The following is a 16653-nucleotide window of genomic DNA, read 5'->3' on the forward strand; positions in this document are numbered from 1 at the left end:
AGGCTAGGAGAGATGAAAGGTCATGGCAAGCTTCAAGGACATGAAAGGTCATTGTCTCTTGGAACAATGGAGGATTGTTCCGTCCCATTATTTCTAGCCAGCCACGAAGTCAGGTGATGGAAGAGATACCACCAGCTTAGTCAGGTGAAATAGGAGAGGAAGATAATGCCCTGTCTGAAGAACAAAAGATAACTATAATTTGCCTTTATTAAACAAAGTTGCACTTATTTGTGACCATCCTCTGAAAAGGCTTGTTTACTGACTTACTATTCCAGCCTGCTTTGTTCAGTACAGCCTCTGTAGGCCATCACATCTCTGGGAAGCAGTCCAACGTGTTAGAAAATGTTGTTTAAGCTTTCTTCCCATGAAGAGGAGCCCCCAGGAGTACCACTGATGTGATACTTAACAATAAATTTAGTTGTTGTAGCTTTCTCACATTATTGGTGTTCCTAAAAGGTTTTCCTTCAAACGCACACAGAATAAAATTAACTATAAATATGAAATAAATTTGCTTCAACACTTTATAGCATTTTATCATAAATTCTAAAGCACATAACAGATGAAGTTTACAGCAAACTTTATTAGTTCTTACAGTAAAGAGAGCGGTAGAGAGAGCAGAGACCTACAGTTGTGTAAAAATGGATTTGTTATAGGACTTCTCTTACAAAAAAGGAAATAGCCAAAGTCTGTTCTGTGCTATGCAGTAACTTTAGGTGATTCTGTCCCTTTGTCTAAGGGAAAAAATAAAAATACTGCAGTATTATTTAATAAAACAAATGTAGCACAATTTATGAGGAAAGCAATTCTGTTAGTAGACCAAACTGTTGTCTCTTATATTTTCCCTAGAGCATCCGAAAGCCCCAGGTAATTGGCTTCCAGGAACAACAACAAAAAAAGAAAAGCAAGGCTTTTTGTATGATTTCTCTGTTTTTTGCAACATGATGCATGTCAGCCATGCAACAAGTTTATTTTTCTCTTCCTCCTCCCTCTGTCCCCAACCAAAGCACATCCCAAGGTCCATCTTATATCTAGTTTCTTCAGGTTCAGACTTCCAGATTGTTTCACCTTCCTGTACTAGACCTCTAATACCCTTTGCTTGGTTTGTTTTATGATCTTTTTACTTATTCCACTACAGAGCTACCAAAATATATTGAATTCTTATGAAACTGATAAAATGTATGGAATTCACTCCTATTACTTTGAAAAAATAAAATTACATATAATTACTAAGTATCCCATCTTAAACTGTTCTGACCTTATTTGAACTCCCCTTTTTAGCTATTCTGGGCCTCTCTTATCTCATTTTTACTCCTGGCCACTCTTGCTCTTGCTTTCTGACAACACAGATGGACGGCCTTGCACAAGCTGATAACTGTGGTAATTTCTCAGCACGGTATTCAATAATAAAAGATGTTATTTTCGGAGTTCAGCAGGCGTGTGTCATATTTACACGTACACTAAAGAGGCGAGTTTGAGCAGTAGCTTCATGGGAGCATGCTGTCTTCCAAGCCGCTGGACTTCCTAGCTTTCAGTTTGTTGATGCTTTGGTTTACTGGGCTCCTAGGTTTAGTAAGTACAGTCTGTAAGAAAAAGAAAGTCTTATTTTAAGAATAATTATTTTTTTTGAATATTCTTAAACTTTCTCTTTATATCTTTACTTAGTTGTCGTGTGTGTGCTATGAAATATTTTGTTACTTTCATATTAAAATGAACTGCACAGTGTAGTCTGCTGAGCTCAAAATGGGAGCCATACAAAGGGTTAACCAGCAGAGAATTACAAATGAACTATCAGGAAAGTTGATTATTAATCCAGCAAGAGAGAAAATATCCTTCCAGTTAGCAAGAATTAGTACCTGAAGAGCTGATAATATTGTTCGGGCTGTCGGTGTGGAATGGCAAAGCCAGGTAAGCTAGACATCTTCTCAAAGAAATATTGTTTTTTCCTTTTGTTTTTCATTGAAGGAGAATTCAGTTTTAAAAAGAATCTTTGTCGATTTACTTGAACTGTCAGCAGATGAAACGGCATATGTTGATCCTCAATTTCCTCAAATGAATGAAAGAAATTAAAATTGTGCTTTAGTGTCGGTAAGAGGAAATATATGTTAGCTAAGCAGTGTATTTAACTGTGAAATATCTTAACAATTCTTCACTGGTGTGTGGTTAAATATGAGACCTGATCGCAAAACCTGCAGAGTCCTTTGCAACAGCAAGCTTATATTATGTATTTTTTCTTTAGTCATGCTTGAACATATTGTGGAAGTTTATGGAAATATTTATGTTACAGAGCTCTCTCGTTTACAGGGATATTATAGTTCAGTGTTCACACGATATGAATGATATATTAAAGTTTGTTTTTGAAATATCACGAATGCATTCGTGTTCATTTAAAAAACTTTTTTTTTTTTTTTTTTTTTTTTCTGGTGGGGTTTAAAAATCTATGATCTGGAGTTAGAAGGAAATGGATGTTTGGTAAACATACTGCTGTGTTTATACAGAGAAATGAAAACCAAACCATTAGATCAACTGGACAGAATATTCTTATAATTTTACTGATTTTACTAAAGGCTCGTAGCTCTATCTTGAGAAAACTCTGAAATTTGTCTGTTATATTTGTGCCAATTTTATTAAACCAAAGTTATGGTGAACATGTATTTTTTTTTTTCAACAGTCTTCACTAGTTAGCTTATTATATGAGATGTGTAAAATGCTTTAAATAATCGTGGTTTAATATTATAGAACTTAGTGTGTTTACAGTGTTTCATTTTTTTTTTTCCCTAATTTGTGTGCTGTTACTTAAATTAGTAGCATTAAAAAAACAGGTGATTTGCTTGTAGAATGGCATTAAATATGCTTATAGTGTTACTACCATGTTTCATTTCATAGTGTTTCACCATGACATCTGTCATGGTGAAAAAGTTTACCATCTCTAGATTTTAGCTGCTGCCTATGAAACAGCCTGAAAGCTACCTGGTAGGGGTTGTGATAAGGCAAGAATCAAAAGGCAGATTAAAAGCAAAGCAACCCAAATTTGAAGGCTGAGCCCCTGTAGCAATTTAGCTCTACATGGCAACCTTCCTTGAGCCATACAGAAAGGAAAAAACCTTTTGATTTTGAGAATGAATTGAGATATGGCCTAGGGCAAAGGAGAAAGGGAAAGAAGGGAAGAACAGGCAGTGAGGAAAGTGAAAAGGGAAGTGGCGTTGGTCTGCCAGGCCCTGTTGGTTTGCATGTGATGTTGTGACGTTGGCCTGCTCAAGAAGAGGTAGCAGGTGCCTGATTCTTCTGAAGAGTGACTCGTCACGTTCGAGTAAACTGAAATCCCAGGATCTGCTGCAGGTGGAGCTTCCAGGGCAATAACTACCGGCCTTTTGGAAGATATGCTAAACATTCAGGTATAGGGAAGCAAATAGGTTATTGAGGCACATTTTATCCTAGTATCTGTTTTATTTATTTATTTATTTATTTATTATTTTTTATTTATTTTTAGGAGAAGGTGGACATCATAAATAAGCTGCTTTGCCTGAATTTGAACACTAGGGTCTAGGAAATATATAAAGAGCAAGAAACCCAATGATGCAAAATTATCGCACAGGAAATGATATACGTGAAAAAACAAGATTGTAATTAGTGGAGGAAAGTAAGAAACTGATTAGAGAAATGAAGTTTCCCAGATGTTGAAGGCAAAAATTAAAGTTAAATTAGAGAAGCTCTTTTAACTAGTACTGGAGAAGAATGCTTGCTTCAGAATGAGAAAGTGAATAGTAAAATTAGGAAAGAGCTGGCAACTGAGTCAAGCTCAAATGTTTTCCTGCACGAGTGAATCTTTGGAATGCTCTGCTTGGAACTTCATCAGGAACAATCAGTGTAGTTCTGTTGGAGAAAAAAAAAAAAAAAAAAGAAAGAAACTTGCTGTGTGCTTACTTGGACTGATTAAAGGTGATGTTATTACTTAGGTGTGTGTTAACCCACAAAGTAGACAAATTGGTTGGATTTTGAAGTAGTATTTCAGGATTTATTGCATTTTGTATGTAAATGTAGCTGATACCTGAGCTGACACACTGTATTGGTTCAACTGATAGAATCCTAAATCATCAAATAATTACCCACAACTAAAGAGAAACTAAAAAGAAACTAAAGAGTTTTTTTCTTGAAAAACTTTCTCAGCTATAAGCCAGTGTAAATTGTCATTTAATTATGTTTTATAGTAACTATTATAAAAGTAATATTGTTAAATATAGAAAGGAAACAAAAGAGCAGAAGCTGTCTTTTTGTGTCCATTCCTGTGACCCATTTCAAACTCACCAGTATCATATAACATAACCTGTGAAAAAAAGTCTCCACAGCCTGTTCTGCAGGGCTCTATGGCTGATATGACCCTTGCTTTTGTGCCAGTTGTAGCTTCTCGGTTGTCTATTAAAAAAAAATGTTTGAAACATCTGGAATGGATTGATAAGAACATCATCTGATTTAGTGGAACTAGTTTGAGCAGAGTTTTCACGTTAAGTAAAGTTGCTGCATTCTCTTCAGTGCAGACCGTGTAGCTCCCCAGTGTGTCTAAAGGTTTGAGGCTGGGAAGTGGTGGATTCCCAGAGGGAGTTCCAGAGGTCTGTGACTAGCCAGCTGTATATTTGGAAACACAGCTGAAATTTAGGGGCGGCTGTTGAAGTGGTTTACCTGCAGAAAGCAAACCGTTCTCGTCACTGCGTGCTAGGGACAGTAAGATGACATGATGGGTGGGGTGGAGCATAAATATCTACACGTCCTTTCATTCTCTACTTTATAAAAGCCTGGTAGTAACGAGAAGCTTGTCTACAGAAACAGATGGCTGAAGCAAAGGTTGGGCCAGTGTTTTTTGTTTCTTGGACCACACCTTGTCTGTGACGACAGTGCCGGGGAGAGAATGTGTTTCAGTTCATTAGGAGCTCAGTGAGGCTATATGGATAACACTGAAGTATTTTATAAGATTCAGTGTAAAGCTGCATAGTTCAAGGAAGCTCATGTCTTATTAGCTATGGCTAAGGTCAGTTATCCACACAATGAGGGGGAAACTCTTTCATAAACAAGTAGATAAATATGGTGCAGCTGGTGCTTAGCCACGCTTCGGGACCAAAGGAGCTCATGAACAACTCTGGCTTCTGCAGAGTCCTTGCAGAGCATCATCAGCTTAGAGCAGTCAGATGCAAAACTGCCAGGTTGCATCTTGAAAAAAAGGGTAAATTCAGGGCAATCTTGTGACTTTGCTTGTCGGTATCTATCTCGACAGGAGATTAAATAGAAAATATAGAAACCTGAGAACTCTCCTTCTAGAACAAGAAAAACTGTAACGTTATTTTTTATACAAATATAACATTATTTTTTATATAAAAATAATCTAAACAACTGAATAAAGCAGGTCACTAAGCCTAGTGTCTTGTGGGCTTTGGCTTCCACACAAGCTACTAAGTGCTCAATGCTTTTTGAAAATGCCACTTAGGTTTGTAGGTGTCTATTATCACTTGATCCATCTCAGATAATATATAGAGAAATCTTTTAAGATTTCATTTTGCCTTTGGGACTAGCATTTTTAAAGTCTTATGGAAAATAGTATTTTAAACAGCTGCAAAGAGAGAAGAGTGTGAAGAGTTAATTGAATCATACACAGTTAGAGGAAAACATCTTTTCGTTCCTTTCTTCCTCATTAGAAGCAGGAATTGCATGTGTTCTTTATTATATCCATCATATTTCAATAGTTTTTTTAGAAGACTTGCTCATGAAATAGTGAATTTCTTCAAGGCACATTGTTTTATTTTCAGCTGCTAAATCCTGGAGCAATCAAACGTGATGTTTTTCACTGTCTGAATACAGTTCTGTGGTAGCAGTGGATGATAGTACCTAAGATCCCTAGAAGTGTAAAATGTAATCCCCTCACTGTTTTACTACACAGGCTTTAGCTGTGTTTTCATACATACTAGAGGGGAATCTGTTGGTATTTTTTCCATCCTTCTAAAGATAGTAAAATCAGTATTTGTATAATTACTAGTTACTAATTATTCTAGAGCTTTTAGACTTTTTTTTTTTTTTTTTTTTTAAATAAACTTTCTCAAACTGTATTCACCCAAGTTTCTGAGAGACAAAGGATGGGGGATTGGCTGTTGTCCCACAGACATCTCTGTTTCAGGCTGATGAGACTGGGCCTTGCAGGTGTTCAGTGTAGGAGGCAAGCCGTGCTGCTCCCAACAGAGCGGAGGTTTGTCAGGGCTTCTGATTAAATTGCTCCAACCGACCGACCTCCATTGCCTTGGGAGAAGGCCAAAGTTGGGCACTTCAACAGCCGCTATAATACACGGATGTTGCTGCATCTCTGGGACATCAGCAGACAAGATTCTTGTGGCCTCTCTGCTTCTGGATGGTGTGGCTAATGTGGACTGTGTACCCCAGTTTGTCTAATATCTGGTAGTTTCTGTGCAAGTTTCTGACCATTTTACAGCTGGAGAATCATATTTTAAATCTTAGTGAGAATTACCTCAGGCAAATCCTAACTATGTTTAGTTTTTTCAAAACAGACTTTTCATCATAACATTATTAGTTTAATTTAGACTTAATAGGAAAGTAGAACGGTTGTCTGTAACTTGGGAAAAAAAAACACACACACAACAAGCATATATATAAGCATACTTCCCAATTTTTGCATGAAAAACATGAGCTAAATCACATCTATCTTTGTTCTTCCTTTACTGTGGTAAGCTTTTAGCATTTATAGAGGTAATATATATGGTCTACTAGTGCTTACACCGAATCTTTCTTCTCTGTGATTTTTCAATAGACTGATTTTTCTTGGAGAGATATTTTCAGTATGTTGTTGATTATTCTTTCTTCTCTCCACTTCTCCCATCAGTTACAGTCTGTTTAATGCTATCATCACATTAGGTGCACATTTTTGAGGCAAAATAAAAAAGCTGCTGCTGGTGACCCCATGACAACTGTCTGGTAAACCTGATTACTAATCTACTGTATTGTTTAATGTAAAGGCCAAACACTGCAGGAGAGAAAGATTGTTTTGTTTTACATTCTTAGTAAGAAGGGAGCTGCTACATTTCTTCTGAACTTACATAAGAGAATAATAAGCCTTCCTTGCTTGTCAGGATTCAGAACCAGGAGTCGAGTGCACACCTGCCTAGATCTCCTATATCAAAGAAAGAGCTAAGTTTTGGAATTGATGTCAAAGTCAGCTAAAGCAATCAGGAATAGCAGTTTTTGTTCTGGGGAGGATTGGGTTCTGCTTTGAGCTATATCGGTATAAGTCTGAAGTTAGTGTATGGACTTCATTAGGATTACTTGTTCCTGCATCCTTTAGCTGTGACATGTAATCCAGAGTTACATGTCAAATCCAGACAATCTGTCCTCTGTCTTCTGCTACTAGCTGTCTGTACTGTGTGGGTGGAAAGAGTAAAAAGTGACTACTTCTCCTAGTATCAGTAACGACTTCTGTATTGTGTGAGAAATATCATTTATTCATTTTCCTAAAAGCGATATTTTCAGGGAAAAATTAGAAAGATAAATTGGTACTAGCAAATAAATTACTGAGCCTTTTTCTGAATGCTTTTTTACACTGTCTCTCCACTAGCCTTTAAAGGTATCACCAACATGCCTTAGTTGGTAGGTGATCATGGAAGTCTTGCAAACGAGATTGCTTGCACACTTTCAACAGCATAGTGGCATATACAGGAAGAATGATTTGCTTCATCTGCAATGGTGAAACACAGCTAATTCGTAGTTGAATTTTAATTCATTAGTGGTGATGTTCTGATTTTACTTCTGCACCTCCAGCAGTGCAGCAACTGTTTTAGTTTAAAAAATGTGCCCATGTATCTGAATACATCTTCATAAATTATTAAAACCATACAAAATGGATTGACTGATGCCAGATGAGTCTAAAGAGACTGAGCCACACAGTAAGCAATTGAAAGAAAAAATCATATTTATTGTTATTTAAAAATATCTCTTTTCATAAACCTGAACTGTGGTTTTGAGATGTAGACTAGGAGGTTATCAATGTAGTAGAACATTTATAGCAAAGACGTTGGTCCTGCAATGTGATGCACGTAATGCAGTAGAACAATGACTACTAAGGCAGTTATTTATTGTAGTCCTCCTAACTAACAATTAGCTTAGTGAATTCCTTCTATATTATGTTTGTATGATGTTGACATTTTTGTCTATGTATTTATGTATGTCTATATAAAAGCATACACAGAAACACATACTTATGTACCTGCATACAAGTCTGTTTTGTCCATTATTTATATATATATATTTGTGTATGCAAAAGTGTATCAGCATATGTATGTGAACATATGCGTACATGTCATTTATGTACATATGCATAATAGTTTCCTATATAATTTTCATATTAATATTAGACACAAAACTTCATACTTGCATATATAAATATGTATGTCTGTCTTGTGCATCATTCTACTTTCAGAGATGCTATTCTAGATTTTAGAGGAGTAAAGCACTATCAGCTAAAATAGTGAGAGTTAGCTGATATAAATTGGTAGTAGATTAGAATAATTCTGAGTCTTACAGGCTATTGGGTGCAATTTTACTTACAAAGTGCTTGAATCAGTTCCTGCCTATCAATGGACTTGTAACCATCCTGTTATTCCACCTTGCACTTTCAGGATTTATAATATTAAGTAGATTGGGAATTGGGCATTGTTTATATTTGCTTGTTACATGAAATATTTAAAAAATTGCTTTTGGAAATTATACAGATCATATCAATGTTCTTTGTCAGCTTTTTTTCTTTCTTTTCTTCCCCAAGGACTTTGAGGAAAAAGGCATCACAGACCATTTTTTGGCCATATTTTTGGAAGTAGCACAGTCACAATCTTGATAAATCTCACCATGAATGGTTGGTGTGCCCTAATTTTTCTTGCTGCTACTCTGGAATATGGTTCCTTTTCTCTTTGGTTGTGTTGCCTTTTCCTCTGGAATACCATAATCTTTTAACCTGTTGTTACATTGTGAAAACTGTAAAAGAACCTATCCAAAAAAACCTTTAGATGCTTAGATTATGATTATTATTAATGTTAGAATATAGATTTTGTAATGATTTTTTGGCCTTTATCCATATATGTTTCTTACAAGAATAAGCAAGTATTAATTCTGTTTTCTGTTTTAATCCTACTTTGCTGATCAAACATCTCTTGTTAGAAGGAGTGTTTATCATTTTCTGTCAAATAAAAGATAATAAAGCACACATACTTTACAACTTGAACATATATAAAACCCTTGAAGACAGTGGACAGGTGACAAGCTGAAGTCATTTCTTTTTGTTTATACTCTGGAAGAGACCTTTTCTGCTGAAATATTTGTTCATATGTTTTTTTAAAGTCTTATAGCAGATGGCCTTTAAATAACCTCTATTAGTTTCTAGTCACAGAGAAATATAGTTGAAAAATTAGAGAATTATAATTCCTTGTTACACAAAAAAAATATATTAGAGTTTAGAAGAACATTTGTAAGTTGAAAATCATGTATTAAAAATGTTCCAGCATGTTGTACTTCAGCTGCTGATGAATACAAGGTACAATATAGACACATACAACAAAGAATCTAAATATATACATTTAATTCTCAGGAAATTTTGTCTGTGTAGGAGATGATCTAAGAGTGCAGATAACTGGGTGCGAATCAAGTTGGCCATTGATTATACTGTTAACCTTATTATAGAAGCTGATTTGGGGGCAAACTACCAAATGTTGTCCTTTTGATGTAAGAAATTTCACTCTCACCAGCTAACCAATTAAGCTGAACATTTCACCTCACAGTATATATACACTTAATACAGTTCTATATACAGAGGCTAAGATTTAAACAATATTTTATTATGGAGCCCTAAGACATGACTCTCCTTTTTCTTCTCATCAGTTTATCCTGCTTTTTTTCCTTCTTATTTTTTTGTGCTACTCTAAGCAACAAACTAAAGGGTGTGAGGTTTTTTCATTTTTTAAATAGTTGTTGCTATTAAATCCTTACCTTACTTAATGCATTGATATTTTTAATAGTGTTTACCTTAATTTACTTATCTTTTTTTTTTTTTTTAAATATACAATTTGAGAAAGCACAGATTCCCGTTATATGGAGTTACTGAGTTTTTGTTTTCAATTTGTTCCATGAAAGGTTGCACTGTAAAGAACTGAGCAGCCGAAAAGGCTTTTTTATTCATAAAATAGGTGAGGCAACTTGCCTGTATATTCCCAAAATATGTCATGAGCATGCTCTGTATGAAAGGACCAGATAGTATCTTTCTTGATGTAATTGCTGGGCTTTGTGCGAGATTGGTAAAGATTTGCTATTGCCATGAGAGCGTCAACCTGTGTTATTGAACCATTGAGCACTTGCACACTTGTGCTCAGTAGTGACCTGAGAATCCAGGACTAGTTGATAAGGGGACAAAAGAGAGCTATTGTATTCCACTTCGGTTTCAAGAGCTTTATTCCCACCCAGCAGCTTTTTCAAATCAGGTCCATAGACTCACATGGGGAGTCATTTATTTTTTCTACTAGGTGATTGTGAGCACACTGGTAATAGTTAAACAGCTTTACCATTTTAGCTGGCAGATATTCTTTTTGTTTATACTTTAATGCTATTTGATATTACCAGAGTATTTGAAGGCCTGAGTATTTTTCTCTAGTCCATGCATTAAGGTTACTTGGATTTTGAGAAATCTCATTAAAATCATTAAGCCCTATACAAGCATCTGCACTTCACTTATAAATTACACACACCAGATTACAAGGTCAAGCACATCATTTTCATATTTTAAAAATAATATTGGATCATTTTTTTTAATACATTGATTTGTCACCTAAAAGTCCTTCTATACTGGCAGTTTTTCTTTCTGCACTGATAACAAGTATGGTATAATTATCCGACCTTTGTTATCCAATTGTTATGGTTTATAGGTTGATAACCATTGCATGAGCTATGAAGTGCAGACCTGCCCCTGCTGCATTCCCTCAAAAAGAGAGAAAAGGAAAAGAAAGAAAGTAGAAAAGAAACCCCTCTCCACTAACCATTAAATTGTAGGGTGATCTAGAGATAAAAGCAGAATCTCTTTTTTGCTTTTCAAATATTTGCCTGGCCTTCAAAAGGTATTTGCCTTTTGTGTTTACATTGGATTTATTTTTTTGGCCTACATGCAGACAGAGAATGATACATTAAAGAATAATGAACAATAGAGAGGAAAATGCTCTCAGCTTTCACATCTACCCTGTATTTTGTACTTCAGGTTTATTTTTTTTAATCTTGTCTACTTTTATTTAAATAGAAACTGCTGAGTATTGTAAAGGGTTGTAAATGTGAAAGTATCAGATGAAATCCTGTGCAAGAAGATAATCTACAGGTTGGCAGGCTGTAATGAGAGTTGGTAACGTGCCATTTTCTAGTATGAACCTTTGGGACCTCAAGCTATTCTTGTGTGTGGCAGAACAATGTAAAGTTTCAAAAGCCAGTGCTCTGTCATTTGCAGAATTCTTTTTGCACCTGAATGGGACAGGTGAGGTTTGCTTCTGTAAAGATTTATAAATTTTCACCAGAGCAAAAGGAAAGATGTTTGTTGCAAGCTGAGGTCTGTGTTGTATCACCTTCAGTTTTTTCCTTCTGGATGGCTTCCTTGGAACCTACAGTGTCCCACATGGACTTTTTCCCACCAAAGAAGTAGGTTTTAAGCAAGTTTATATCACGTATAATTTGATATAAAAGCTCATATTTGAGGGAAGCACCACTTTGTAATCGTTTGTCCAAACGTTATCTTTGTTGCTGAGGTTGGTCCCCTTGTCCTGTAACATACTATCCCCATCATCAAAAGCCTGTGATTTTGATAGAGTGGAATCATGAGATGGAGGTGTTTCCCAAATTTGTTTATTGTAATAATAGATGTTAATAGATGTTTTTGATGCCATTAACTTGAAGACGGATGTGACCCAAGGATTTAACTGAAGTACCTTGAATAACATGCTTAGATAAATATATATTTATAACATATATACATATATTTCACACATGTATGTCATAAAGCTCTTAGTATGTTACAGTTTGTGAAAATTACAGTCAGTTAATAATGTGTCAGCTCCCCACTGTGTGCTTTGTAGGATACTGAATGGGTGTTACATGATTTATTTGCTAGATTTTGCAGGTTTTCTGTAGCGTGTCAGATGCCTTGCTGATTGCTTGGTGAAGCCTAGAGCATGAGCTCCCTCCTGCAATGTTTATTTTAAGTCATTCTACATTTGCTTAAAAGTATGACAGTCTTAAAATCAGAAGATGACTTCCTCCAAACTTCCATAAAAAGCTGAATATGCCTTAGTGAGAGTATTGTTTGTAATTTAGATACACACTTGTGCGGCAATCATAATTTACTTTATAGTTTTTAGTATTGTAGGGAATGGATTCATAATGAAACAAACATACTATAGTGTTGCTAGAATTATTATAATACTGTCAATAATTTATACACTTCTCTGGGATTTTATTAAAAAAAAAAAAGTATTTATTGACACTGTCCATAAAATAGAAGGTTTCTCTAACAGTTTTAGCAATTCCATTCATATGTGTTTCCTTGACCTCCTCATGTCTTCTCATTCTTTCATTAACAGAGAGAACTAGTAAACCATATTGGTACAGGTGTGTGGTTTTTTTTTTCCACTTCTAGACTTAGGAAGTGGGGAAGCCCAGTTAAGTGTCTCAGTTCTCTTTATTCGTTACATTTGTGGTAACTTTTTCATGCTGTCTCTTAAGATCACAGTGGAGTGTTTCTTCTCAAATTCTTGCATCCATGCACCGCAGCACACACAGACTTGAAGACTAGTTACAAGGTATAGAAATAGCTCTTCTTACAAAGTATAAAATCCTGAAGACATTTGATGATTAGGTAGAAGTTAATAGGTAGGTAGAGTCTCAAGGTACAAGCTGCTTGAGCAAGCCATAGATCCTTATGGTATTCTGTCATACTACAGTAAGTGCGGTAAGTTATGTCAGGATTATCTGGTTTAAAATGAATGGGTAAATTTTTGTGTGTCTTTGAGAGCATCTAACAACAACTTGTATAGCTATAGGATTTAACAGGCAAAGAAATTAAAGGCAGTTTAGAAAATGAGAAATTGTGCAAGTTGACAATTTCAGAATTGAGGACCTTGCCTGATGCGCATAAAGTGTCTAATGTCATGCTCTTTGTAGTTATAATGTGCGTTTCTTGCATGATTAATTCACTTCTGAACTTGGGTGTGCTTTCGTGAATGAAGTACATGTTTATAATTCCTGGCTTTCAAATTTACGTATGTGAATATAGCAAGAGCTCAGTGAGTTCCGGCAATAATAGTCCTAAAATACAGAACTTGTGAGAACTTCTCTGCAAACTGAAGGATTCCTTCATCTAATGAAAATGGTAGAGAGAAACTTGCCAGAGTTGCAAAGAATCATTTCTGCAGAGGTCACATAAGATAGATTAGAATGGAATCAAAATATTTTTAGGTCAGGTTGGAATTCCGAGAAATAGTTAAGAAGGCGTTTTAAGGATGCGCATTTGAGATGTATGCTTCAGATCTACCACTTTGATTTATATCTCATGTCTAGTAAAAATATGCATATGGTGAATTATAGACTTAATTCCTTGTCTGGTTTTCTGATACTATATATTAGGAGAGTGGAGCATAAAAAAATTTCATCTTCTCTAGATACTTATTGATGGAGTTATAACCCTTGTTTTCTTACTGTTCCTCTTTCCCATATAGTGTGTAATTATTTACACAAAGTAGGACTGGTAGCAATTTCTACAATTAACATTGAACAAACATTTATGTTTTATCTTAATTTACAACTTCTCAACGCTCTCTTTGTTGTTTAAAATCTACCTTTCTTGCCTTCCATATAAACCTGTACTTGTTTTGTGTGTGTGGTTTTATGTGGAAATATTTGAGCATTGTGAGCAGTATTTTATGGAACTGTGCTATAAGGTTTCTTGTATGTAGAATGAAATGGACAGTTTCTTTTTGTCTTGTGTTTTTCCTTGTTGCTTATATATTCGTAGTCATATTTTGTTGTGGAATGTGAAAGAGCAATTTTCACAAACGGGCTGGATTGGCACACTGCTATTTGTATCCTTCTAGATCAAAATTTGGAATGTTTTTTAATATTGAATTAATAACTGATTGTTTTAATAATGTTTCTGGCAAACATAGAGGAGGTGCTCTTCCCCACATCGTCTCACAGTATATTGCAAGTCAGGAACCACTTGTCTGCAACTTTTTAGTTGGTCTTGAATGCGAGTGTCTTGGTAGGTGCTGGGGCAGAGGCTTGCTCCCTGACAGACAAGTTAACCCGTCCCTCACTGCTCTGCATAAAGCCTAGTCCCCGTGCTTGTTTCCCAAGTTCTGGCTTCCTTTTTCCCTTCCTTTCCACTCTCTAGGACCCAAAAATGTGGTGTGTGTGTGTGTGTGACTGTGTACCAAGACGAGTGGGACTTGACATTGTGAAATACATTCTCTGCTAGTTTTATTCTTGCCTTCCTCCAATCTGAATAACTGTAAATGATGTTCTCTGTTAATAAGTGTGTACTTTGTCTAAATTGCATTTATTTTTCTTTTGACATGCATACCTTTTACTATTAATCATCCCCTTCTGCTCTTTACTGTACAATAAGACACTGTTGTGCTGATGGAACATATTTAATCTTCAGCATGTTGTATTTTAGTTCTATTGTTGCTTTCTCATTTCTTTATGGAAAACCTTTCTTTATTGGCTCTTAAATCATGGGTTAAGCCTTATTGAAAACATGTTCTGTATGTACTTCTTGCTAGAGAAAAAAGTTCCTTTGAGGTTATAGGCTAGGCTTATACAAATACTTTACTATACAGTAAAAATTCAGAGGTCTCATATATGTTATCTAAAGCTAGAAATATACCCAATTACTCAGCAACACATCATAAAAGAGATGCATACTATGTTCATGTCTGTCAAGTGCCTTAAGTCATCACTCTACAGCCTTTTTTAAATTCTCTTTTTATTGAAACCAAGAAACAAAACAAAGACAAAAAAAAAAGCAAAAACAACATCAATTAGATGTCAACATGACATCAAACAGCATAATATATCATAAAAATAAATGTATGATCTGGTGACTCGATGATTTCTGTCCATATGGCATTTACAGAGAAGTAAAGAAAAGGCAAATAGCTATACATCTGCATCGAGAAAAATATCCAATATAAAGCTGGCCATAGTGACAGCACTAGTACATTCACAGCTGAGATTACCTGGAAATAAGTAACATGCTGAAGGGGAATCCAGTTTCCAACAGGCTCACTCATGTATGCATTTACAGATTTGTACAGAGAGCAAAGTGCAGGTTATATATGTTTTTATACAAATAAAATAAAATGTTTTAAGGATGGAGGTATTCTATTTGCTGGCAATTGGTCCAGGTTCACAGATGAGTGTGCAGTGCAGCTGCACACAGAGGGATGCAAAAGTGCAATCAAGAAAAAAAAACGAAATCTTTGGAAATAAATGTGGCTATCTGTTAAGCTGTAAAAATTAATACTGACTGCAAGCCTATTTCTATATTAGCTGAAATACATATGAAAAAGCCTCTTTGTATAGGTGGTAAGCGCATAAAAACTCTCAGAATCAAGATAAGCCTCTAAAATAATAATCTGGGAATTCCATTCGTTATTATAGTAAAGAACATCATAACTTCATGCTAAGTATGGAAGGGAGGGAGAGAGGTGAGGCTGTGAGGATGGGAACTAGAGAAAGAAAACCCAGAAAGATCCAGAATCAAACACAGCCTCTGTTATTTGAGTTTGTTGTTCATTTTCAGTGGAGCGATAACTGCAACAGCTCAGCCTGAGCCACCTGACTGAGCCACTTGACACTTCCCTTTCTAAGGAGCTTGGATGTGTTTCACAGCTTACATCTGGAAAATGGGGTACAGGAGAAAAAACAAAACAAAAAACCTCCCTTCCTCTGTACACATATGCACGCACCACAGTGAAGCATATACGTATATGCATATATATATCAGATGCATATATCAGATCATATATCACAGACGTTCACATATATATAGTTCTAGTTCCACAGAGGTTTTCTTTTCTTTTTGTCTAGCTCAGCTCACCGTTCAAGTTCCTATCCTATCCAGATATTCCAGAAGCTCCCTTTTGGAATTGTATTCCTTTTCCCCACCCAAGTTGTCTTGTTATACAGAGGTACCTGAGATCTCTTTTTGTTAATCTTATTGCAAGCATAGCTGCAGGCCTTGTAGAGTTGTAGATAAGTAACTCATTGGAGCTGGGAAATGGAGCTTTTTGTGGGAGCAGGCAATAAGTAATGAACTCCTTATCTTATTACTTAGATCAGCGATAACTTCAGTGAGACCACTTGGTTGATACTGTACATCGCACTGTATGGCCCATCTCAGGGTGGTAACAAAATGCGTTTTTCCCAGGATGTGCAACTGGCTATATTATGGACGATAGAAAGGAGGAGGGCCCAGAGCCTGCAGGGAGAAGCTGCTCCCGAGGGTAAAAGAGCAGAGCATTGAAACCTCAAAGGAAACTTAAGAAGGGATGGTGTGAGCGAGTGCATGTATGCATTTAAGTCTGAAGC

General features: G+C 35.8%; 1 protein-coding gene across 17 annotated transcripts in view; it reads left to right on the forward strand.

Moving 5' to 3' along the window:
* Positions 1-16653, forward strand: part of SOX6 (SRY-box transcription factor 6) — a 380820-nt gene that overhangs the window by 111211 nt on the left and 252956 nt on the right. Inside the window, exon 1 of one of the 17 annotated variants that reach the window (XM_068685198.1) lies at positions 1455-1905. The exons of 15 other annotated variants lie outside the window; for them this stretch is intronic. The gene's annotated coding sequence lies outside the window, so the exon portion shown is untranslated. Of the gene's footprint in view, positions 1-1454; positions 1906-16653 lie in introns of those variants that run through there. One more of the 17 variants, XM_068685207.1, reaches the window with a different exon arrangement.

This window comes from Anas acuta, chromosome 5 (assembly GCF_963932015.1).
Source record: "Anas acuta chromosome 5, bAnaAcu1.1, whole genome shotgun sequence".
Lineage (NCBI taxonomy): Eukaryota > Metazoa > Chordata > Aves > Anseriformes > Anatidae > Anas > Anas acuta.